Source organism: Felis catus, chromosome C2, assembly GCF_018350175.1.
Source record: "Felis catus isolate Fca126 chromosome C2, F.catus_Fca126_mat1.0, whole genome shotgun sequence".
Taxonomy (NCBI): domain Eukaryota; kingdom Metazoa; phylum Chordata; class Mammalia; order Carnivora; family Felidae; genus Felis; species Felis catus.
Genome location: NC_058376.1, coordinates 8,523,017 through 8,547,721, shown reverse-complemented (window position 1 = coordinate 8,547,721; position 24,705 = coordinate 8,523,017). Strand labels below are relative to the sequence as shown.

General features: G+C 44.5%; 1 protein-coding gene across 3 annotated transcripts in view; it reads right to left on the bottom strand.

Moving 5' to 3' along the window:
* Positions 1-414: 414 nt before the first annotated feature.
* LOC101081568 (phosphatidylinositol glycan anchor biosynthesis class P) overlaps positions 415-24,705 on the bottom strand; it is a 36,382-nt gene continuing 12,091 nt past the window's right edge. Inside the window, exons 5-7 of one of the 3 annotated variants that reach the window (XR_006584794.1) lie at positions 15,765-15,916; positions 6,187-6,332; positions 415-477 (exon numbers count right to left, since the gene is read on the bottom strand). The gene's annotated coding sequence lies outside the window, so the exon portion shown is untranslated. Of the gene's footprint in view, positions 478-1,532; positions 2,011-6,186; positions 6,333-15,764; positions 15,917-15,946; positions 16,007-24,705 lie in introns of those variants that run through there. The other 2 variants (XR_006584795.1, XR_006584793.1) reach the window with 2 other exon arrangements.

Below are 24,705 nucleotides of genomic sequence, written 5' to 3'. Positions count from 1 at the left end.
AACGTAAAATGGTTAACAGTTTGGAAAACAGTTTGGCAATTTCATTAAAAAGTTAAACATACATCACTCAGGGCGCCTGGGTGGCTCAGTCGGTTGAGCATCCGACTTCGGCTCAGGTCATGATCTCACGGTCCGTGAGTTCAAGCCCCGCGTCGGGCTCTGTGCTGACAGCTCGGAGCCTGGAGCCTGTTTCGGATTCCGTGTCTCCCTCTCTCTGACCCTCCCCCGTTCATGCTCTGTCTCTCTCTGTCTCAAAAATAAATAAACGTTAAAAAAAAATTTTTAAAAACAAAAAAAAACAAAAAAAACATACATCACTCACCATCAGAAATACAAATCAAAACCACAATGAGATACCAACACACCTGTCAGAGTGGCGAACATTGACAACTCCGGCAACAACAGATGTTGGCAAGGGTGCGGAGAAAGAGGATCCCTTTTGCATTGTTGGTGGGAAAGCAAGCTGGTGCAGCCACTCTGGAAAACAATATGGAGGTTCCTCAAAAAATTAAAAATAGAACTATCCTACAACCCAGAAACTGCACTACTGGGCATTTATCCAAGGGATACAGGTGTGCTGTTTTGAAGGAGCACGTACACCCCAATGTTTATAGCAGTGCTATGGACAATAGCCAGATTACAGAAGAAGACCAAATGTCTACCAATGGATGAATGGATAAAGAAGATGTGGTCTATATATATATACACACACACACACACAATGGAGTATTACTGTGTCATCAAAAAGAATGAAATCTTGCCATTTGCAACAACATGGATGGGAACTAGAGGGTATTATGCTAAGCAAAATAAGTCAGTCAGAGAAAGACAGATAACATGATTTCACCCATATATGGAATTTAAGATACAAAACAGAAGAACATAAGAGAAGCAAAAATAATATAAAAACAGAGAGGGGGACAAGACATAAGAGACTCAAATACAGAGAACAAACTGTTGCTGGAGGGGAGGTGGGTGGGGGGGATGGGCTAAATGGGCAAGGGGCATTAAGGAAGACACTTGTTGGGATGAGCACTGGGTGTTGTACGTAGGAGATGAATCACTGGAATCTACTCCTGAAGTCATTATAACACTATATGCTATACTATAATCATTATAACATTATATGCTAACTAACTTGGATGTAAGTTAAAAAAAAACTGATAAAACAGAATAAAATGAAAAATATCCCCCCCCCCAAAAAAAGAATTCTTGCTTAAGTTTCATTATATGTGTCACATCATTCACTTCTTTTCAAGTTGAGTCTTCTCTCAGTACAAAACTTAGAACATTATAACACTCAGCAAATATTTTTAAATGGATAGATTTATAAATGTATAACATGAGCATATGCAATGCTTGGAGGCTCAGGCTTTATTTAACTGGTCTATCAATATTACTGCAATAAATAAAAAATCCAAATAGAAAAAAAAAGTTAAACATAAATTTACCACACAACCCAACACTACCACTCACAGGTGTCTACCCAGCAGAAACGAAAACATTTGTCCACACAAAGACACGGACACCAATGTCCATAGCAGCTTTATTTGCAAGAATCCCAAACTGAAACCAATCCAGATGTAGATCAACTGGTGAATGGATCAATAAAATGTGGTCTATCCATGCAATGGGATATAATTCAGTAATAAAAAGAGATGAAATGAAATAGTAAAACATGCTGACACATGAATGGACCGTGAAAACATTGTGCCAAGTGAAAGAATCCAGATACCACAGACTACCCTGCGTGGTTCCATTACATGAAATGTCAAGAGAAGGCTTGCAGCATGCTCGGAAAGAGAGTCATTGTTCAGGAACCAGGTCGAAGGGTCTCGTGCAGCAAGCTCAGGGGCCCGGCCGATCCACAGAGGGCTGTGGAGAAGAGCCTTGTAGAGTTTTGAACAGGAAAGTGATAGGATCAGGTTTGTGCTCTGAGCATTCTTTCTGTAGAGACGCAAGACTGGGCACAGGAAAGTCAGATGGGAGGCTGTCACAGTGGCTGGGACCCTGGGAGGAAGACCAGAGAGGAGGACACCTGTTTGAGGATGTACATTTCCGTATGCACATTTCTGAGCACTTGTTGTGGGGGTTGCTGACTCGTAGAAGATACTCCTGCTAACTAGACAACTGCTGTAGCTCCCCCAAATTCATGCTGGCCAACTTACACAGGCGATTGCTTTAGGACACCCCAGCTACTCTCCATTCCTCTGTCTTCCTATAATGAGATTTCGTATAAACTGCTCCACGAAGGAGATTGTACTCTCTGATTATGGGTAAAGAAAATCAAAAGCTTTGTCTTAAGCATGTGATTTCTCCTCTGCCTTCTGTCCCATTGTGCTGAGCTCCTCAGCAGAATGAAAGGCATGCTTGTTTCTTGTTAATAGGCCCTGAACATAAATCTAAGTAAGCAAGAAAAAACAAAAGAAAAAAAAGAGAAAAGGCAAGTCTTTAATCACAAAGCATAATATATAATTATATATTATATACGGCTATATAACATGCATTATACATTATATATATGTGTATAATGCAGAATGCTTGCTTAGCGCTGGGAGTGAGTGCCCTCCTACAACAGGGATTGACTGACAATGGGTGCAAAGAAATTTTGGGGGTGATGGAAATGTTCTAAAACTGGATTATGGTGATTGTTGCACAATTCTATAAATTTCCTAAAATTATTGAATTGTGCAGTGCCACGATTGGGTAAATATATGGTACATAAGCTACACCCCAATAAAGCTGTTAAAAAGCTGAGACTCAACTACTAAAACAGTATTTGTATCTTTTTTTTGCCCATTAAGCCACTAAACAAATAATGCAATCTTTTTTTGGCATGAAAAAAAAAAACCCATATTAAAAAAAAAATCAACTCAAAGGAGAAAGCTCTAAAGAAATCATTTGGTTTCTTCCCTGACACCCTTCGTTTTTGACTCTCTGGGTTTCTCAAGGCCTTGTCTTCTGCACACTTGCAGTGACCTCTGAGCCATCCATCACAAAAAGGTGAAGAGGTCTCAGGTGTATGTTCAGGATGATGACTTCAGTTCCAAAGTAAGACACGAAAGGAAGACCATTTGCTGAGATCCAGGCCATCAGGAAGTTAGATCTTTCGGTGAGTATCTTAAGTTACTTTAAACTCCAAGATTACATTTTTGAACAATGTGGTAGGGTTATGACCCGGATTTAAGTTAGGTGTAAGACTTGGGGCTCATTACTAACAATACCAAACAATAATGGTCACCAGCTGTCATAATTTGGGGGTCTCTCCAAGTACATCCACTACACCTGCAAATGCAAAAGTTTTACATAGTTTTCCACAAACAATATACTGATCCAATAGTTACACCTACCATATAGATCGTTAAAAGGTATTTTTTAAAATACATTCATCAGCATACAACAGATACAGAAAAGTGAACAAATCATAAGTGCTTGATGAATTTCATTTTTTTAATTAAAGATTTTGTTTTTAAGTAATGTCTCAACCCAACATGGGCCTTGAACTCGCAATCCCTAGATCAAGGGTCCCACGCTCTACCAACTAAGCTAACTGGGTTTCCCGGTACTTGATGAATTTTAAAATAGAACACAGCCTTTAAAATACAAGCCAGGGGGATGCCTTGAGTGGCTCAGTCAGTAGAGCGTCTGACTTTGGCTCAGGTGTGATCTGAGTTCATGAATTCAAGCCCCATATTGGGCTAACTGCTGTCAGCATGGAGCCCGATTTGGATCCTCTGTCCCTCTCTCTGCCCCTTCCCCTGCTTCTTTCTTTCTCTCTCTCTCTCTCAAAAATAAATACAACACTAAAAATTTTTTTTAAATACAAGCCAGGTTAAGAAATAGATTATCATCACCCCGGAAGCTCCTTTTATGTGTTCCCCTAGCTAACACACTCACTCCCTTCCCCAAGGATAGCCACTATTCTGACTTCTAATACCACTGATTTTTCTTGCCCAGTTTTGAAATTTACCATACAGTGTGTGCTTATTTGTGTCTGGTTTCTTTTACTCAAGATTGTGTACCTAAGAGTCACTCATTGTTCTAGGGTATTCTATTGTAGGAGTATATCACTACTTATCCATTCTATTGTCGATGGATGTTTGGATTGCTTCCAGGGTTTTGGCTATTATGGATAATTCCGCTATGAATTCTTTTGAATATGCCTTTTGTGCATATGTGTGTGCATTTCTATTGAGTACGTATCTAGGAGCAGTCCCTGGGTCATAGGGTATGTGTATGGTTAGCTTTAGTATAAATCATTTTAGTTTGCTAAAATCAAGAAAGCCACTTGAAGTGATTTAAGAGTAAATACACTCAAATGCAGAAATTTTCTAAATATAAACACACGTTCATTCTTCGTCAGAGTTGGCCTGAACAAACACTGGCATAGGCAGGACAATTGAATATCAGTCACGAAGTCACTGGAGTGTGATGTCTCACAAACATAACTTCTGAAGACACCATCTCCTGTGAGTTTCAGCCCTCAGGAAATGAGGCCGCTGCGAGCTCTCTGGCATTCCTGTCTGCGCCTGGGCGGGAGTCTAAATGAGCAAGGCTTGTATCCCTGCCTTGGCTTTGATCTCAGAGAAAGCGTTATGTTTGTTCCATTTCCCCCTACAATCTGGAAATAAATTTATTTTGGGGTTAGTAAAAAGTCTCAGGTAGTTATTTGCACAGGATACCAGGCTGAGGCTCTCGGTTCCTGGACGGCCCTTCCGTGGCTGTCTTCTGGAGTTCCGTGGCTGTTTCCCAGGAGGGCCTATAGGCCTTGCCTCCACCAGTTCTTCTGGGGTGGCCTTGGGCTCATCAACTACCCCGTGTCATAGCCTATCCCTGAGCCGACACCTTGAGATTCGAATGCAACCCACAGCCTTCCAGCAGGATGTTTTCACGGCACAGGTTAATTTCAGAAATTCAGAGGATTTGCCCCAACAAACAAAGCATCCACATCAGTTTCACTTCCTGGTCTCCGGACTGGTTTTCCACTGGGATTTGGAGAAAACTTTCTCTCAAAACAAGGAAACTTCTAGCTTCCTGCCTGCCTTTGGGAATTTGAGGGGCTCACCAGAATTCCTGGGCCTCGGGGTTTTTACAACCCTTAATAGACCAGGCTGTGGCAGGAGGGGGCGGGGGTCTCAGTTTTCTTTTCTTTCTATTTGGATTCCTCCTGTTGCTGCCTGTTCTTTCTGAGGTCTCCGAGGTACTTAGTCCCTAGAAGGAGCGGCTTTTGGAATAGTGTCCATTATGTCTTAGTGTTTAGACGGGAAGCGATGACTACATCTTCTTTCTTTTTTACAACACCCTAGTGTCCCAAAGAGACCGGCTTCAGCTTTAAGAGAAGTTACCATACCCTCTTAACTGTCCGCTTTGGTTTGCTTTAAAAATTGCCACAATGTTTGACGTTCTCATTTGCCAGTGGCTGAACAGAAATTATGTTCTCTGAGTCAGATGGGCTCCCTGAATTCGGTCACACTTTTCCTGTTTTGATAAACCATGGCCGTGTTCTAAAGCTCTGCCCAGAACATGTTTTGTGGAAAACTTGTTATTTGTAAAATGGCAAATATTTAGTACAAAGACATATAGGACAGCTAATGACCTACTTGCTTAGGTTTATGAAATGGAAAGTAATTATTTTTTTTTAATTTTTTTGTTTTTAACGTTTATTTATTTTTGAGACAGGGAGAGACAGAGCATGAACCGGGGAGGGTCAGAGAGAGAGGGAGACACAGAATCTGAAACAGGCTCCAGGCTCTGAGCGGTCAGCACAGAGCCCGACGCGGGGCTCGAACTCACGGACCGCGAGATCGTGACCTGGCTGAAGTCGGACGCTTAACCGACTGCGCCACCCAGGCGCCCTTGGGATCCCATATTTTGGGCTAACTTAACATTTTTAAATAATTATTTATTGCATAAGAATATATATTCTTAGGGGCCCCTGGGTGGCTCAGTCGGTTAAGCGTCTGACTCTTGACTTTGGCTCGGGTCATGATCTCACAGTTCATGAGTTTGAGCCACGTCAGGCTCTGCGCTGACAGTGTGGAGCCTGCTTGGGATTCTCTCTCTCTCCCTCTTTCCAGGCCCCCTTCCCTGCTTACTTGCTGTCTCTCAAAATAGATAAAAATAAACTTAAAAAGAAGTATACATCCTTATAACATATAAGAATGCAAAGAATATAAATTCACTCACCATTAGAAAGCTGGTTTGTTAATACAAGAGGAGAAGTCTTTATCAAGAGAACAGGTGAGGGGTGCTTGGTTGGCTCAGTCAGTACAGCATATGACTCTTGATCTCGAGGTCATGAGTTCAAGCCCCATATCGGGCAGGGAGCTCATCTAAAAAAAAAAAAATTTTTTTTAAAAAGAGAGAGAGAGAGAGAGACCAAGTTAGTCAACCAGCCCTTCCTAGTTTTCCATGTTTAAGATGATATAGATGTGGCTGACTTAAATTGCTTTTTTTTTTTTTTAAGTTTACTTATTAATCCAGAGAGAGAGAGAGAGAGGAGTGGGGCAGGAGCAGAGAGAGGGAGAGACAGAGAATTCCAAGCAGGCTCCGTGCTGTCAGCACAGAGCCCAATATGGGGCTCGATCCCACAAACTATGAGCCAAAATCAAGAGTCGGATGCTTAACCCACTGAGCCACTCAGGTGTTCCAGATAGCTTTTTGTTTTAAAACCAGTTTTCTTCCATCCAACCATTAATTTTTTAGCAGCTTTATTGAGATGGAATTCACATATACTGTAATTCATTTAAATTGTACAACTCAGTGGTTTTTTTAGTACATTCACAAATATGCGCAACTCTCACCACAGTAAATTTTAGAACATTTCATCATCTCGAAAAGAAACCCCACAGTCTTTAGTTATCAGCTCCTTCCTCTCCCACCCTGAGCAACCACAAATCTGCTTTTGGTTTCTGTAGATTTACATTTTCCCCCCCAAGTTTTAATTTTATTTATTTATTTATTTATTTATTTATTTATTTATTTATTTATATTAAATTTTTTAAATCATTTATTTATTTTTGAGAGACAGAGACAGGGTGTGAGCGGGGGAGAGGCAGAGAGAGAGAGAGAGAGGAGACACAGATTCCGAAGGAGGAGACACAGATTCCGAAGGAGGCTCCCGGCTGAGCTGTCAGCACAGAGCCCGACGCGGGGCTCAAACTCATGAACTGTGAGAACGTGACTTGAACTGATGTCAAACACTTAACAGACTGAGCCACCCAGGTGCCCTGAGAATCCCATGTTTAATGAATTGCTCTTTCTTACTCTTCCATTTGCTTCTCCGCTGGCTCTTTCAGATAAAACTAAAATAAAAATAGGAGATACACGGAGGATTTCCTCAATTAACCAGGAAAATGAGCACAATTATTCTGTGCACAAGGGAAGCCACAAAGCTCACTGGAATAGCGGTTTTGTCAGTTACTTTGATCACCCTGAGTACTTTTCAGTATGGTTTGACCATTTCCAAGCGCATCACTCAGAAAAGCTATCTTCTGGGATGCCTGGGTGGCTCAAGTAGGTTAAGTGTCCGATTTCTGCTCAGGTCTTGATCTCACGGGTTCACGAGTTTGAGCCCCACGTTGGGCTCTGTGCTAACAGCTCAGAGTCTGGAGCCTGCTTCGGATTCTGTGTGTGTGTGTCTCTCTCTCTGTCCCTTCCCTGCTCATGCTCTGTCTCTCTCTGTCTCAAAAAAAAAAAAAAAAAAAAAAAACACACACACACACACACACACAAAAGAAAAGATATCTTCTTCACCTCATACATCCAACGAAATATTTAAAATGTGACAAGAAGGTAACAGTAGATGCAATAAAAATAACTTCAGAAATTTTAAAATAGCTTCTGAATAGTCCAAGCCCTTGAGATCAGGACCGTGCCTTTTCTTTATGCCATTGTGCCTTGGTTGTTATTTGGAGTGCAATGGCTTCCAACTTCAGGTCCAAATAAAAGAAAATATCGTTTTGCATTAGTCCAAGAGATATCTTGATTTAATTCTACCGATCGTGACATCTAATGTTTTAGTTTTTTGCTTTTTCATTTCAGAAAGGACAGAAATTCCGACTGTCATTTTGATATCGGCATGCGATGAATTCCTACTGATGCTCTCTTTTGTCCTCTAGTAGACATCTTTTGGGGGGGGGTACGTCCAACTCACAATCATTTCCCTCTTCTTTGGGGACCATCCCTCAGTTCACCAGGGAAGCCAACCTAGGAACGTGGGTGGGTCTATACCACGAGCATTTCGGAGTTGTGAGTGGACACGTCTGGCCCCGCAGTAGACAAGGTTAATCTATAGCGAGATGAGAAATGAAACAGACGTGCTTGGAGGAACAGAGATGAGTGGCCGAGAAACCTGTTGGTTGGTCAATTCCTGGTTCCGCTGCATTCCTGACACCTAGCTGCATTCCTGCCCTATAGATGTTCCCTCCACACAAAAGTTCAAAATAAGGAGACCTATAGAAGCCGAAACTAATACTGTAGTGTATGTTAACTAGCTGGAACTTAAATAAAAACTTGGAATAGGGCGTCCGGGTGGCTCAGTCAGTTGAGTGTCCAACTCTTGATTTTGGCTCAGGTCATGATCTCACGGTTCCTGCCCTGAGATGTTATGTTTTTTTCAACAAGAGTGATACATACTCATATGACACCGATAGAATACCTACCATGTGCCAGATGCTGTTCTAAGGACTTCTGTTGTGACAGTCTCACGAGACCCTATGATGTCATGACTGTTATGGTGCCCACTTGACAGATGAGAAAACCGTTCAACCCTTGCTGGAGACACTTGGGGGCAGTGCCCAAGACCCCGGGATTCTGTTGGTGGCACGCAGGAGGGGTGGCCCTGTCAGAGAGTGCTGAGGGAGGAGCAAGGAACCCACAGCCACGGGTTGGCCTGAGGAAGGACCTCAAGAGTAGAACAAGAGAGTGTCTGTCCAGCTCCAGGTGAATGAGCATTGCAGCAACTAAGTGACCCTGTTCTCTGCCTCTGCTGCCTACCAGGCTGACATCAGTGAGGAAGAAAGGGAAGATCTGGGGTGACAATGGAAGGTGAAGTTATAGTTTCTCCCACCTCAGAGAGGGGGAGGACTACTGGCATAGACATGGGGGCCTCAGGTCTGTCCTTCGGAAAGCTGGCCCCTTTCACCAGCACTTCTGGGGGTTCCGAGGGTGGGTGATTCTATTTGCGCGGTGGCCGGAACAGGCATCCTCAACACTCGGGGGTGGACGTTTAGCACAGGGCTGCCCATGGCCACACAGTTAAGAGCATTGCAGACTTATGCTTCTTACATCACAGACGCAGCACCGTGGCTAAGGTTACACCATTGTGCCCACAAGCCAGTTGCATGGGCCGACGTGACGCCCTGGAAGGGCCTGGCCCGGGGTGCCGACCGCCTGGAGCCCATCCTCTTGCCAGAGAAGCCCCTGTCTTCCTTGTCGTTCTAGGCCTGCCCCCTTGTCCTGTCCCTCCCTCCCTCTGCACTGGGCGATGCAGCCACCGTGCCTCTTCCAAGCTCCACTGCTTTCTGTGGCCTGTGGCACCAGGTTCCACCGCCCACCCTGGGCTGAGTGACTTCCTGTGTCTTCCTGGCTCCCCTCTGCTTTCTGTCCTGGACTCAACACGTGAAACGGCTGTTCTCATTTACCTACAGAAATCACACCTTCTCATAGGTCACCTTAAACTCAGGCCTTTTAATTTTTTTATTTATGGGAGAGCACAAGCAGGGGGAGAGGCAGGGAGAGGGGGACAGCAGATCCGAAGCGGGCTGGAACTCGCCAACCGTGAGATCATCACTTGAGGGGAACTCAGATGCTCAACTGACTGAGCCACCCAGGCGCCCCAAACAGTAGGCCTTTTTTATTTGAAACATCTTGCTGCTCACTGCCGCAGGAAAATACACAGAAACAAAGTAGGAAATCTGGGCACACGACAGACTCCCTGGAGACTGTACAAGATCGCTTTCCCGGCCTGTCTGCCTTTCCCAGGGGCCTTTTAAACAGGGAGTTTTGAGGACGTCTCCCAAGGTTACCCCATGGCCTGACCTGAATGTCGGACCCAGTGGCTCTGCTCAGACGGTGGTTGGGCCCGGCCCACCCTCCTATCCTCGTCCTCACATCTCTGCTTCCCTCTTCTCTCCTTCCTGCAGGCTTTTCTTCTGCAGCCGCCTCTTGGTCCCGGGCTGTCTCCCAACCCCCGTGAGAAGGAGGCCTGGCTGCTCAGGCCTGTGTGACCTCGCCGTTACCTCCCCGTCCTGTCCTGGAGGCCCCTGGGGCCAGCCCCCCGCCCCCCACTTGCCTGTTTCTCTCTGTACCGTGTGTTTTGCCCACAACATTTCTCCTGGCCAGGCTGCTAAGTCCAGAAAAGTTTAGTTGCCTTATCTCCGCTGTGGGTTTCTATCTGAGCCAGCTCTCTCCTCAATTCACGTTTCCCTACACAGCAGGAGCCACCTTTGCAAGCCCACCAGCGGCTTCCCCCACCCCCACCCTGCAGATTCTGTCTCTGTTTCGGGCCTGAGTCCCTGCTGGCCTCCCTCTGGGGCCCAGTGTCGAGGCTGCATGGCCCGCTCCGGAGCAGAGGGCCGCTGACCGCCAGCTGACTCCACCCAAACCTGACTCCCCAGACTCACTCTCTGAAACTCCCCTCAGGTAGCCCGTTGCCCCCTCCCAGTGCACGGCAATGGATCTTGAGTGGAATTTCTACTCGGGGTCCTCAGAGGGAATCTGATCAGAGATCAGAGGGTTACCAGTCGGAGCACGGGGGACAGGCCGAGCAGAGCTACTCTGGGATAAAACCAGGCTGCTATGTTGGCAAAGCCCGCTCCTGGGGCCTCTCATGAGCCTGGGCAGGGAGAGCACTGCTGAGTCATTCCTGGGCCCCTGCTGGTCCCCCATGATGCCTGCAGACTTCACCACCAGCACCCAGCCACTTGGCCAACAGTGACCAACCCAGCCAATCCACCCATCGGGCCCCTCTTTTCTATACACCCTCTTTTATAGTGACCGGTTGTTCATTCAACCACTCACGCCATTCAATAGAAATGTGTTGAACACCTAGCGCCTGCCAGGTACATTTTAGGCCTTAGGGACATGTGGTGAATAAGACAGATGAGGTCCCTTCCACTATGGAGTTAATAGTCCAGTGGGGACAAACCAATGATTATCCAGCTGCATGGGCTAGTAGGGTCTGTGGACTAGAGCTGGGACACAGATCTGTGTTACCAGCTTGAGTTGAGGTAACACAGAAGTTGAGAGAAGTGTTTAGAAACTTCTTTTTTTATTTATTTTTATTTTTTTAATGTTTATTTTTGAGAGAGAGAGGGGTGGGAGGGGCAGAAACAAAGGCTCCAGGCTCTGAGCTGTCAGCACAGAGCCTGACAAGAGGCTTGAACTCACAAGCTGTGAGATCATGACCTGAGCCAAAGTCAGACGTTTAACCAACTGAACCACTCAGGCACCCCTAGAAACTTCTATAGTGATTTGATAGAGTAATCTTATGTTCATTGAGTCTAGTAAAAAAAAAAAAAATCTGGCTTCTATTGTTTGTCTTTTTTTCATTTTATTTTTCTAGTAATTCATTTCTAATATATTTTACAAAAATATAGATCTGCAATGGGTTGCAAATTTAGAAAAATTCATCCTATACTCCAGAAATTTTGAGAAGCATTGCTCTAAATTACAAATTGCAATTTGTGCCATGAAAAACATGATGGAGAATAACGGGAAAAACTTGGTCTAAGAAGGGTGGTGTGTGATGTGACCTAAAGGGTGAGGAGGAACCAACCAGGCAGAGCTGGGGATGGAGCTTTCCAGGCAAAGGAACAGCCGATGCAAAGGCCCTGAGGGGAGTGAGAACCTGGAGGGCTAAAACAGAAAAGAACCTGGCGGAGTAAGGGGAGACAGGTGGGGCAGGCAGGGTGGGCGGAGCAAGGGGAGACAGGTGGGGCAGGTGGGGTGGGCGGAGCAAGGGACACAGGTGGGGCAGGTGGGGTGGGCGGAGCAAGGGGAGACAGGTCGGGCAGGCAGGGTGGGCAGTCAGAGGCCCCCATCCCGGGAGTGCATTTGAAGGGCAAGGAGAAGCTACTGAAGTGCTTTAAGTGTCGCATCAGGGCTTCCTACCTGCCCCTTTCCTATAACACATGCACAGCCAAAAAGGGACCGCTTCATCCTGGACTCCATCGGGAGGGCTTAATGGCTGGATCCAGGACATTGTGATAGCAGTATCTCTACTAAAGTCCAGTTCTGAAACAGGAATTTTCATAACAGCTTTCTTGGGGCACCTGGGTGGCTCAGTCAGTTAAGCGCCCGACTTGGGCTCGGGTCATGATCTCGAGGTCTGTGAGTTCGAGCCCCGCGTCTGGCTCTGTGCTGACAGCTCAGAGCCTGGAGCCTGTTTCAGATTCTGTGTCTCCCTCTTTCTCTGACCCTTCCCTGTTCATGCTCTGTCTCTCTCTGTCTCAAAAATAAATAAACGTTAACAAAAAAGTTAAAAAAAACAGCTTTCTTGTAAAGGTCTGCAAACCTTTTTTAAAGGAACTTCTTGTGGGGCCCCCGGGTGGCTCAGTCAGTTAAGTGTCAGATTCTTGATACTGGCTCAGGTCACGATCTCATGGTTCATGAGTTCGAGCCCCGCATTGAGCTCTGTGCTGACAGTGCTGAGCCCGCTTGGGATTCTCTCTTCCTCTCTCTCTGCCCCTCCTCCATCTCTTTCCCTCAAAATAAATAACATTAAAGAAAAAAAAAAGACACTTCTTGTACCTTGGGCACTTACTGGTTGAGACAAAATGTTGCCAGGATGGAATTTGATTTAAAGAAGGATTTTCAGGGCACCTGGCTGGCTCAGTCGTTAGAGCATGAGACTCTTGATCTCAGGGTCATAAGCTAGAGCCCCACATTGGGCATAGAGTTTACTTAAAAAACAAAAACAAGGGGCCCCTGGGTGGCTCAGTTGGTTGGGCCAATGACTTCGGCTCAGGTCATGATCTTGCAGTTTGTGAGTTCGAGCCCCGCATCGTGCTCTGTGCTGACAGCTCGGAGCCTGGAGCCTACTTCGGATTCTATGTCTCCCCCTCTCTCTGCCCCTACCTTGCTCACACTCTGTGTCTCTCTGTCTCTCAATAATAAATAAATGTTTAAAAAAAACACAAAATCTTTAAAAGAAATAAAGAAGGATTTTCTCAAAGATACTACACTTTGCAGGGTGCCTGGGTGGCTCTGTCGGTTGAACATCTGACTTTGGCTCAGGTCGTGATCTCCTGGTTTCTGAGTTCAAGCCCCGCATTGGGCTGTCTGCTGTCAGCACAGAGACCACTTTGGATCCTATGTCCCCCTCTTTCTGCCCCTCCCCTGCTCACTCCTCTCTCTCTCAAAAATAAATAAATATTTTTTAAAAAGATACTGTATCTTGCAACTAGGGAAAAAAACTAAAGAATGGAAAAGAGGATTCTAATCCATCATTTTTCCTTTTTTAAAGTTTTCATTTAAATTTCAGTTAGTTAACATACAGTATATTAGTTTCAGTTGCACAATATAGTGAATCAACACTTCCATACAACACCTGGTGCTCATCACAGGTGTGCACTCCTTTTTTAAATAAGAATAGGGATTGGGTAACATGGTTGGTTGATCTGGCCTTCCATCAACCGGTCTGTGCTTCAACAACTGTTAATAACGACAATGATGCTAAGGCTCTAAATATTTATAAAGTATCTTGTAAGTCCCCCAAAGCAAAATTATATAATTTAAGCATTATTTTAGAATTGTGGTTTCTGTATTCTTTAAAAAAAAAATGTGGTGCCTGGGTGGCTCAGTCGGTGGAGCATCTAACTCTTGATCTCGGCTCAGGTCATGATTTTGCCATTTGTGTTGGGTTCTGCACTGACAGCATGGAGCCTGCTTGAGATTCTCTCTCTCCCTTTCTCTCTGCCTTTTCCCTGCATGTGCATGCACACAGTCTCTCTCAAAATAAACTTAAAAAAAAAATGTAACTGAGATCTATTGAACAGGATAGACTGGCTTTAACTTTAACGACTGGCTTGTGTCTAAAATGAGATCATTGTCGTCTCCTTGCATTCTGTTACTTTAACAGACTTTGCTAGGCTCTTTTCACTGCAGGTGAAGGTCTTTGTATATTCCAGAGAGTTATTGCACATTGTTTGCAAAAGATAACTTAGGTGGGCTCAAAGTTTGAACCAGCCCCATAACCTTTTTCATTATTGTAAAGTAATTTGTATGTGAAGGGGATTTCCTGCATGAGTTTGTATGTGAAGGGGATTTCCTGCATGAGTTTGGTGAAACTTTAAGTTATGCCCTGCAGATAAGTCATTTCTACCTCCTAGACCTGCCAGGAAGCTCTTAGTTCTGGTTTACATGTTAAATAAGTCTCGCTAAATTCCTAAGAGATCATTGCCTTCAAATTTCTTTGAACTTATTTAGTTATTCTGAAAATGATCATAGAAGATCTACTATCATTTTCTTGAATAGTTAAAGCTTAAAATGCATATTAAATAAATAAATAGGTTAGCAATACATGATGTCGACAAATGAACAGTCACGCTTTGCTGGTGGAAATGTAAAAACGGAGGTTAGCTTCCTGGCAATTTGGCGATAGGTAATAAGAGCTTTAAGAAATTTCATATCGCTTACCCTTCAAATACATTTCCAAGAGATATAATCAGAGATAAGAACAAAGATTTCTATACAGGGATATTTGTTACACTGACATTTATAAAAATGAAAATCAGAACGATCCTTAGAGTCCTTTAATAGAGAATTTGTGAAATTATGGTGCATCCATATGCCACAATATTATGCAATTATTAACTGCTCATAATATAATGTTATTTGAAAAATGAGGCACACAAAATTATATTCACAGTATTTTTTTGTTTTTTGTTTGTTTGCACACACATGTAGAAGGGCTTATAGAAGACAATTAAGAATATCTTTGAGTGATGGGTTATGGTTGATTTAGTTTTGTTTTCTATAATTTAAAAATTCTCGGGGTGCCTGGGTGGCTCGGTCAGCTAAGCGTCCGACTTCAGCTCAGGTCATGAACTTGCAGTTTGTGGGTTCGAGCCCCGCGTCAGGCTCCGTGCTAACAGCTTAGGGCCTGGAGCCTCCTTCGGATTCTGTTTCCCTCTCTCTCTGTTCCTCCCCTGCTCGCACCCTATCTCTCTGTCTTTCTCTCAAAAATAAATAAAGAATAAAAAAAAAGAAATCTCTATGATGCATGTGTATTACTTTAAAAATAAATGATACTGATTAAAAACAATGCAAATATTTAAAGTATCCGTCATTAGATACCATTCCACATTCATTACTTATGTAGATTTAAAATGCTATAATCATGAAATGATCTTAGCCAAAATCTTACGAACTTTAATCAAGGGCATTTCTGATATGGTCTGTTGATCCATAGACTGTGTGGCTGATGGGCTCTTCAGTACCTTTCAATCACATAAGTTATTTGGTTCTTGGCATTTTCATGATTAATCCAACATGAAAAATCTGATCTAGCCCAATGCACTAACTACCACTAATCTTATTGGTGACAAGAAGCTTCTGATAAGGATGGCTTGGAGAGGTGAAAAAGAGGGCAAGTTTGGGGATTTAACTTCACTGAAACCATTTTCTTTGAGGGATGGGATATCTGATCCGATTTCGTTTACTTCAGATCTTTGAACAAATCATTACACAGGGATTTTGGGGGAAAAGGAGTTAAGTCGAGAAGCAGTGCTTGATTTAGCATTTGTTTTGGAATCACTTACCTTTTGGGTTGCTGACAGCAACAAACATTTTCTAAATGCCCAAAAGAACAAAAGTAGATTGTCTTCCCATAAGAAGTGGCAGATGAAAGTTGGTTATTTCTCTATATTCATTCAGATGAATGTTTGAGCGAGAAAAAAACCCAAGAAACAACCTGAAACCAAACAAAACAGGTAGAAGTTACCTCTTAAATTTGTCAGGCATCCGTACATGGTGTGTGGCCTTCTCTAACTTCCAAGATGGCCTAGGAGAGATATTTATTTTGTAAAATAAAGTTCAGAAAGGCAGAGATATCATCCACTTAGACCAAACATTCAGTAACTCCTGCAAATGGATTGTCAATAGGCCTTGACATCCATTCCTTATTCTGGCCAGGAAGGAATAGAGTTATTCTCAAGGTTAAGTAAAGGTCATCTCTCTCTGCCAACTGCCAGTCAGCAGTGATGGAAAAGCACAGGCTGGGGCTAGGTGCCTGGAAATTTCACTTAAGAAACAAATGGCCCCAGTCTGTCTGTTCACTCAGGTCACTTCTGTTAGTTTTCCCATAATTGTGCTAGATCGGTAGGCAAGTGAAATGACAGATTCGTCACTGATAGAATCTCTATCTTGGGTTGACAATTCTTTAATTTGTGGCCCTTTGTGGTCAGAGGCCATTATTTCTGATTGCCTTTTTGTCCCACGGCAGTTCATCTGTCTTTCACGAGCATTAAATTTAATCTTCTCGTTCAGAGATGACAGTGAATTCAGTCTGAGGTAGCTTTCAAACTGATTTCATAAATTTAGTAAATTCAGGGGGAAAAAAATCTTAAAAGGCACCAGAATTTGAAAGTAGAAGACAAATAATGATGGCTTTCTGGAAATTTCGGGTCGTTACAAGATCTCCATATTGATCATCCTAAATATTTACGGCCTTAAATGATTTGACTCCTTAAAAATATGAGAAAAGTTTATATCTCCCTCATTCCACCTTCAAAACCATTTAATTGTAATGCTTCTGATGATTCCAGCTAGGAGCCTCTGAATTTTTCCTTTTTCACTCAATAACCATATACTTTGTTGTCTGTGCTAGAAACCCAGGACCCAAGATGAATCAGCCAAACTCTCAGGAAGTGAAGTAAAAACCAAGTGTGTGCGTGGCCCTGTGTGTGTAGCACAGAGGACATTCGGTGAGAGATGGACACAGTGTGGACGGGGTGTGGGGTGTGGACAGGGAGCAGCAGGGACAGATGTGGGCCAGGATCTGTGATTCCAGGATTTTCATCGCTTTACCTGATTCAACCCTCAAGATTATCTCAAGGTAGGTGTATCCCTCTAGCACGTGAGAAAACGGAGCTTTCAGGGTGGGGGGAGGGGAAATCTCTCCAAGGCCTCCCACTCCACCCAGGAGGTGAAGTGAGGACTCGAGAGCTTGTGTTCTCATCCAAAACCCAAACTCTTAACTTTGCAGGCTCTCTTCCTGAGGACAGGGGCAAAATCGGAAAGGGTTTCTATGAGTGTGGTGGTCCAGCCAAGTGGGGGGTGAGGGGACAGGGGACAGGTGGGGGTAGAGAGAGACAGCAGAGGAGAGAGAGAAGAGTAATACTGTGTATGGGCATGTTGATCTCTCTCTCTGAGTCACAAGAGGGATTTATTGTCTAACACAGTCCACTTATGGCATCGGCTCTCTCTGGGTTTGGGGTATTCTGTGGCACACTTTGCCATCAAAGATAAAGGGTTTTCTTCGTCGTGCTGTGCCAACCTTAGCACTTGGGTTTTCATCCTCAGGCTTGAGGGAATACTTTCTCTTCTGTTTCCTGACATGGATTTTAAGCCAACCTTGATATATGATTGGGGTAGCCTGAATAATGGCCCCCAAAGACATTGGCAGGTGCCAGTTCCTGGACTCTGTAAATGTCATCCTATAAGGGAAGAACGGTCTCTGAAGATGTGACAAAGTTAAGCCTTGTCTTGTTTTACTATATCAACACTTTATTAAAAGCAGCAGACCAGCGGGGCGCCTGGGTGGTTCAGTTGGTTAAGCATCTGACTTTGATCTCACAGTTCACCAGTTCAAGCCCCGAGTCGGGCTCTGTGCTGACAGCTCGGAGCCTGGAGCCTGCTTTGGATTCTGTGTCTCCCTCTCTCTCTCTGCCCCCTCCCACTTGTGCTCTGTCTCTCTCTGTCTCTCTCTCTCTGTGTCTCTCTCAAAAATAAATAAAATGGAAAAAAAAAAAAAAAGAATGGGTGGAGAAATGGCATAGATTATAGACAGTGGCCCGCATGAGGAAAAGAGTGAGATAGAATCATGACGACCGTTAAAGGCCTACCATGTGCCAAACATGTTTCCCTATATCCTATAAAATGGGTGTTGTTTGACAGATGCAGAAACTGAAGGTCAGAGAGGTCAAGTGACCTGCCCAAGGTCACACTGGCAGGAAGTGGCAGAGCGGGGATTTGGACTCAGGACTCATTGATGCCAAAGCCCTAGTCTTTTTGCTTTGTTTCCTGAAAGTTGGCCATTTGAAGGTATATTTATTATTTTTTTATATAAAAATAGGTACATTTATATACTTATATAAATTTTTGTATAAAAATTTTTGTAATATTTTTTGTATAAAATATTGAGCCTAGTTGTATTCAAATATGCAGATTAAAACCGCGTACATTCGTGTACTTATTCCATTAGCAAAAGCAGAGCAGGCAATGCTTCCCCGGCCACACTGTGGCAGATTGCTCATGTTTTGCTGCTATAGATTCACTAAGAAAAACATACAGTGTCTTCCCTTCCCATACCATCAAGGAGAGACTGGCAGAGGGTCCAGGTTTCTTTTAGGGGGTGGTGTGCATGTGTGTCTGGAGGAGAAGTGAATGGAACTTTCTGTGCAGATCAAGGAGACTTTGCAGCCTGGAGGCCCTCCCTACCGAGGCTTGTGGTTTTCAAGGGTCATTATCAACATGGGGTCTGTGGCCTATTCCCAGCAGAGCCTCCAAGGAGGCCTGTTAAAAATGCAGATTCCAGGGCCTTCCAGACTTACTAGAGCTGGGAACCTGCATTTTAACAGCTCCTCAGGTGGTTCTTGGCCATTTCAAAGTTGAAAATAGACCTCCAAGCCCATTCTGGCCATCAGCAGGGTATTCCAGAAGGAAGAAGATGATGGCTTTGTGCCTGAACACTGGTGGGAACTGTATTGTTAGGTTTAGCTATGGCTGTGACTGGACGACCCAAAATTAACAGTGGCTGAAACCAGATAGAAGGACGTTTCTCTGTCCAAATCCGGAGGTTGGCCATCCAGGGCTGGTGTGATGTCAGGATTTGGGCTCTTTCAATCTTTTTGCTCTGCTGCTGTGTGGCTTCAACTCCTAAGGGCACCTCATGGTCTAAGGGGCATTTCCATTTCCAGTCATTAAATCCACACCCCGGACAGTAGAAATGAGGAGAGCCGAAGCAGGGCATGATATGTCCTTGAAAGACACCTTACCAAAGTGACACACACCCCTTCCCCTCCCGTCCAATGTACTGCCCAGAAGAAACTCAGGTGGTGCTGTCTTGCTACAAGGGAGAGAGCACTTTGTTCTAGGTAACCATGCACCTCATTAAAATTTTTTTAAATGTTATTTATTTTCAAGAGAGAGGGAGAGAGACAGGGCGTGCACGGGGAGGGGCAGAGAGAGAGGGAGACACAGAATCCGAAGCAGGCTCCAGGCTCTGAGCTGGGCATGGAGCCTGCTTGGGATTCCCTTTCTCCCTCTCTGCCCCTACACCATTCACGCACTCTTTTTCTCTCAAAATAAATAAAATAAACTTAAAAAAAAAAAAGAAAGGCTCCACATTAAAAACAAATAAAAAGAAGAGAGAGAAAAATCCACCCTTCCTCCACTTTTTATTCTATCTGGGGCTCTCAAAGGACTGGAGGTCCACCCACACTGGAGAGGTTGGATGTTCTTTACCTAGACTGATTCAGATGCTAATCTCTTCTTGAAACACCCTCGTGGACACATTCAGAAATAATGTTTTATCAGTTGTCTGGGCATCCCTTAGCCCAGTCAAGTCGACACATAAAATTAACCATCACACCAGTATAGCAGCGAACTGTAGGGAGTGTGTTTAATAGATATGACCTTTTTGAAGATCAGTCTGACATCACATATTAAGTGTGAGAAGTAAGGGAGAGGACTCATTTTCAGAAGTACCAAATAAAAGCCACGCTGTCTAGTTAACAGTAGGTTTATAACCTATTGGAAATATGTACAACCCCTCCCCCCTCTCCACAATGGGGTCCTAAACCTTAGACACTTCACTTCCTGGTTTTTCTTTCCCTTTCTGTTTCATGGGCTTATTTTTGCAGCCTTTGCAATGAGCATGCGCCAAAGAACAAAGGGAGGAGGGACTGAAAGTCTCTGTCACCTCAGAGAATGTACCTTTGTTCCAATCAGGCTACTTTTTTTTTTTTTTTTTAAACGTTTATTTATTTTTGAGACAGAGAGAGAGAGAGAGAGAGAGAGAGAGACAGATCATGAACGGGGAGGGTCAGAGAGAGGGAGACACAGAATCTGAAACAGGCTCCAGGCTCTGAGCTGTCAGCACAGAGCCTGACGTGGGGCTTGAACTCACGGACAGCGAGATCATGCCCTGAGCTGAAGTAGGCCGCTTAACAGACTGAGCCACCCAGGCGCCCCTCAGTCGGACTACTTTTTGCCTTCCATGGGCATAGGCGACTTCCAGGTAAGGCTATAACCTCTGTAGTGCTCAGCCAATGAGGAACCAGGGGAGGGACTTACCTCTGTGGTGCTCAGCCAATGAGGAACCAGGGGAGGGACTTACACTGTAGGAGATAAATTATCTGCTGTAACTGCCCCAACTGTGCCTATCCGTCAGACACCTGCTCTTGCGAGAACGTTGATTAAAGCCTTGCTTCACTGTGCTCCGCCTCCCTCCTTTGATTGATTGGGTTGGTGGGCTTATTCCTCCCTTTAAGTATCTTCAAGATGTTCAAGCCCTTTGATCCTGTCACAATTCCAATGTCAGGAACCTAGCCCAAGGGCACAATTTCACAAAGCTTATCCACAAAGATTTCCACTGATTGTTCCTAATAGGGGAAAACAGGAGACAACCTAAGTGGCCAGAGTAGGGAAACCATCATCCTTCTGCTCATATTTCTGCCTCAGTGACTAAAACAGCCTGCCTTCTTGGGAAAGCATTGGGGGAACACACTCCTGCACTATATTCCACACTCAACACTCACAGGTGTGTGACTTATCTGATGGGTGAGAAATGGCCACACTGACTGCACAAGACTTGTCTGCTATCTGCCAGGACCACACAGGACGCAGTGCACCACGCTCTCTTGTGCATGCAGATGGCTGGGCCGTGTCTAACTCTGCAGGCCAGCCCTCCTCACATCAGATTTAAGGAAGAAAGCTGGGTTTTGGCTTCATTTTTATGCAGCACTTGAACATCTGGCTCCATCAGTATTAAGGTGGACAATGTATTAAAAAAAATGTTTTTAATGTTTATTTTTGAGAGAGCACAAGTTGGGGAGGGGCAGAGAGAGAGAGGGAGACACAGAATCCAAAGCAGGCTGCAGGCTCTTGGCTGTCAGCACAGAGCCTAATGCAGGGCTCAAACTCACAAAAGGTGAGATCATGACCTGAGCTTAAGTTGGAGGCTTAATCGACTGAGCCACCCAGGTGCCCCAATGGACAATGTATTTGAATTCCCATCAGGCACTTGTCCTTCACAGAACAGTGACGACGAGTGTTGTGTTCACCCCAGTGGAATGCATGTCAACCTGTGGTTCACTGAGAGGTGTCAAAAGAGGGGGTCCTGGAAACTATAGTGCCAGAAGGCAGGATGGGGCCTTTAGAAGCGGCCACGGGAGCAGGGTGAACAGGCTTTATAACACAAGTGGGCCAGCCTGGCCAACTATGGTGCAATTGGAGGGTGCCATTTGATGCTTTAACTGGCATCATCCAGCCCTGGCCATATGGCCCTCTGTGACTGACCTATACAAGCAGAGCTTGGACACTGGATTTGCAGAAAGAGCCTGATGAGACAGGTATTGAGTTACTGGAGTTTTTCCCCTGCATCACGTGAAACAGATTCACAGGGGGAAAACTCAGATCCACAAAAGCATCTGCTCACCAATTATAACTCAGTTTCTGTAAAGCCATTATTTTGAACTCTGTGGCTCCTTCGGTCCCTGAGGTTTCCGTTGCATTTCTGGAACACTGGGACTTATGTGGTGGTGAGGAATGGAGGGGTAGGGAACATTTGGTCCCTGGTCATAAGTCCACACAGGTGACCAGAGACATCCACGGTCTCTGTCTACATGGCTCCATTCTGATTTGGTGGTTATCTCCAAGTGCTGAACTTTTGTTGTGTCTACACCGATTGGAAAGGTGGGGGAAGTACGTCTGCCCATTCTGAAGTAGTATATATATAGTGCTACGGTTAATCCACCTGAGTTTTACCCTGAACAAGGAGAATCTTGACAACGGCCACAGCCTGAGCTGCACCTTGGGAAAACAAACCAAAAAGAATCTCTTTGTTTCTGCCTCCCGTTCCCCACATCCCATCCAGTCTGCGCTGAAGTGACTGCCTAGGACAGGGCATCTGTGTTGCCCAATGTACTGGGTCTGGGATAACTGCAGTAGCACTGGATTTACTTGAGTTTTCCAAGTTCTGTGGTCATGGGCCTGGTAATATGATACTGCTTGTCCCATCGGCTCTTTGAAATAGTGGCACATAGAAGAAATTATGGGCTGGATCAATTTGCTTAAGGAGTAACACCAGTTCTAATGAGCCCCAAGGCATCGGCTTCTGTAGAAAACCCAGCCTCCTGATTGAGATACTTCTCAGTAAGACAGGTAAGGTCAAGAAATTAGGGAGGGAAGAATTTTGGATTTGAATTGTTGGCTTTTCATTTAGGTGATTTCGTGTCTGGACTTCTATAATATAATTCTTGTTGGTAATCTAATTACTAGAGGGGGTTTTGCCAAAATCAGAAAATGTCTATATTGCTGACATTTGGGGAGTATTTTATGCTATTATTTAGGCTTATTGTAAAACATGGTGTCTTTCAAACCTTTTTCTTTTTAAAATTGTTTCAGTGTTTATTTTTGAGAGAGAAAGAGAGAGAGAGAGAGAGAGAGAGAGAGAGAGAGAGAGAGAGAGAGAGATCATGAGCCAGGGAAGGGCAGAGAGAGAGGGAGACACAGAATCAGAAGCAGGCTCCAGGCTCTGAGATGTCAGCACAGAGTCCAAAGCGGGGCTCGAACCCACGGAGGGGGCCGTGAGATCACGACCTGAGGTGAAGTCTGACTCTTAACCAACTGAGCCATCCAGGCATTCCTCAAATCTTTTTCTTAAACTACAGCGTGCAGCAGGGAAATGCATTACATATCACGGCCCTGCAACTGAAGCAAAATTTTTACAGAAAAGCCACATCTCAGCCTGGGGTTCTCATGAAAGCAGAGCCTGTGACAAAGGCTTGTGCGTAGGCAGTCTATTTGGAAAGTGACACTAGGGAAGAGTGGGCAGCAATGGAGCAAAACCGAGAAGAGCCAATTCAGGCATGCGCTACTGAGCTCACCATTGCCATGGTGACCACAGCTCAATCTCCCAGGGCCTCCTGAGGAGCTCCCGAAAATGAAGCTCACAATTGCTTCTTTGGGGGACGGACGCCTGCCCCACATGGAGCTCCATGGCGTCCTCTGGGGGTTGACCTCCCCTCTCTCCAGGGTGCACTGTCAAGGGGCACCTGTGGCTGATCAAAGGGGCATCAGTGGCTGGAATAAGGCGTGGAACCAAGCAGATCTGAAGTGGCCATTAGAGGTATTCAATTAAGATACTTATCCTTCCTAAGTGCAATACCGTATCCTACACACACACACACACACACACACACACACACAGTCTCTCTCTCTCTCTTTCTAGTTGAGGCCCACTAACCAGCAGTTCTCCAAGTGTGGTCTGGAGACTCTGTTTCAGGGAGTCCATGAGGTCAAAACCAATTTCATAAAACCATTAAGATGCTATTTGTCTTTTCCACTCTCATTCTCTCACAAGTGTGCAGTGGTTTTCCAGAAGCTCTGTGACATGTGGTATTGGAACAGACTGAATACAGAAGCAGATAGGAGAACCCAGCTGTCTTCCATTAAGCCAGATATTTAAAGCGATTTGCAAAAATGTAAAACAATTCCACTCATTTCATGAAGTTTCTTTTAGGAAAATATAGTTGTTTTTCATAAAATGTTATTTAAACATGTCAAAATGTAATGGGTATATTATTTATAAACAAATATTTTAAAAATTCCTATGTTAATTTCTAAATATAATCCACCTACACAAAAGCTCTTTGGGAACACTCTTTATGAATATAAAGGGGTCCTGAGGTTTAAAAAAAATGGTGAGAACTGCTGCACTAAACCAAGACCCTGGAAAGAACTGCATCCCATAATTTAAGAAAAAGCGACATACGGACAAAATGTCTTATAAAGTGTAAGAACAGCAGGGCTGGGAAACAGAATGAAAAGTTAATAGGGGGCTGGAGGCGAGGTGGGGTACTGCAGTTAATGAAGGGCCTTTTCTCACCCATTTCAACACCTTCATAGGCCTATCATTGGCCTGAGGGGAATGCAAAGGAGTGATGCTGATCCGGGCAGGAGTCTCACAAAGGTGGGAGGGCCGCTCCAACACTGCCTGTTCTTTCAAAGCTAACACCACTCCCTGGTTGACCACAGGCTCAGTTAAATCCAATGAATTAAGGCAGGAAGTTCTCAATCCTGGCTGCATGTTTTAAGTGTCCGGTTGCCATTAAAAACTACCCCTGCTTGGGTCCCACTCCAGACCAATGAATTAAAATTTCTGGGGATGAGGCATCGGCACTGTTCTTTACCTTTTTATTGATGTGTAAGTTACTTCTTGGTTGAAGGGACGGGTGAAACAGGTGTAGGGGATGAAGG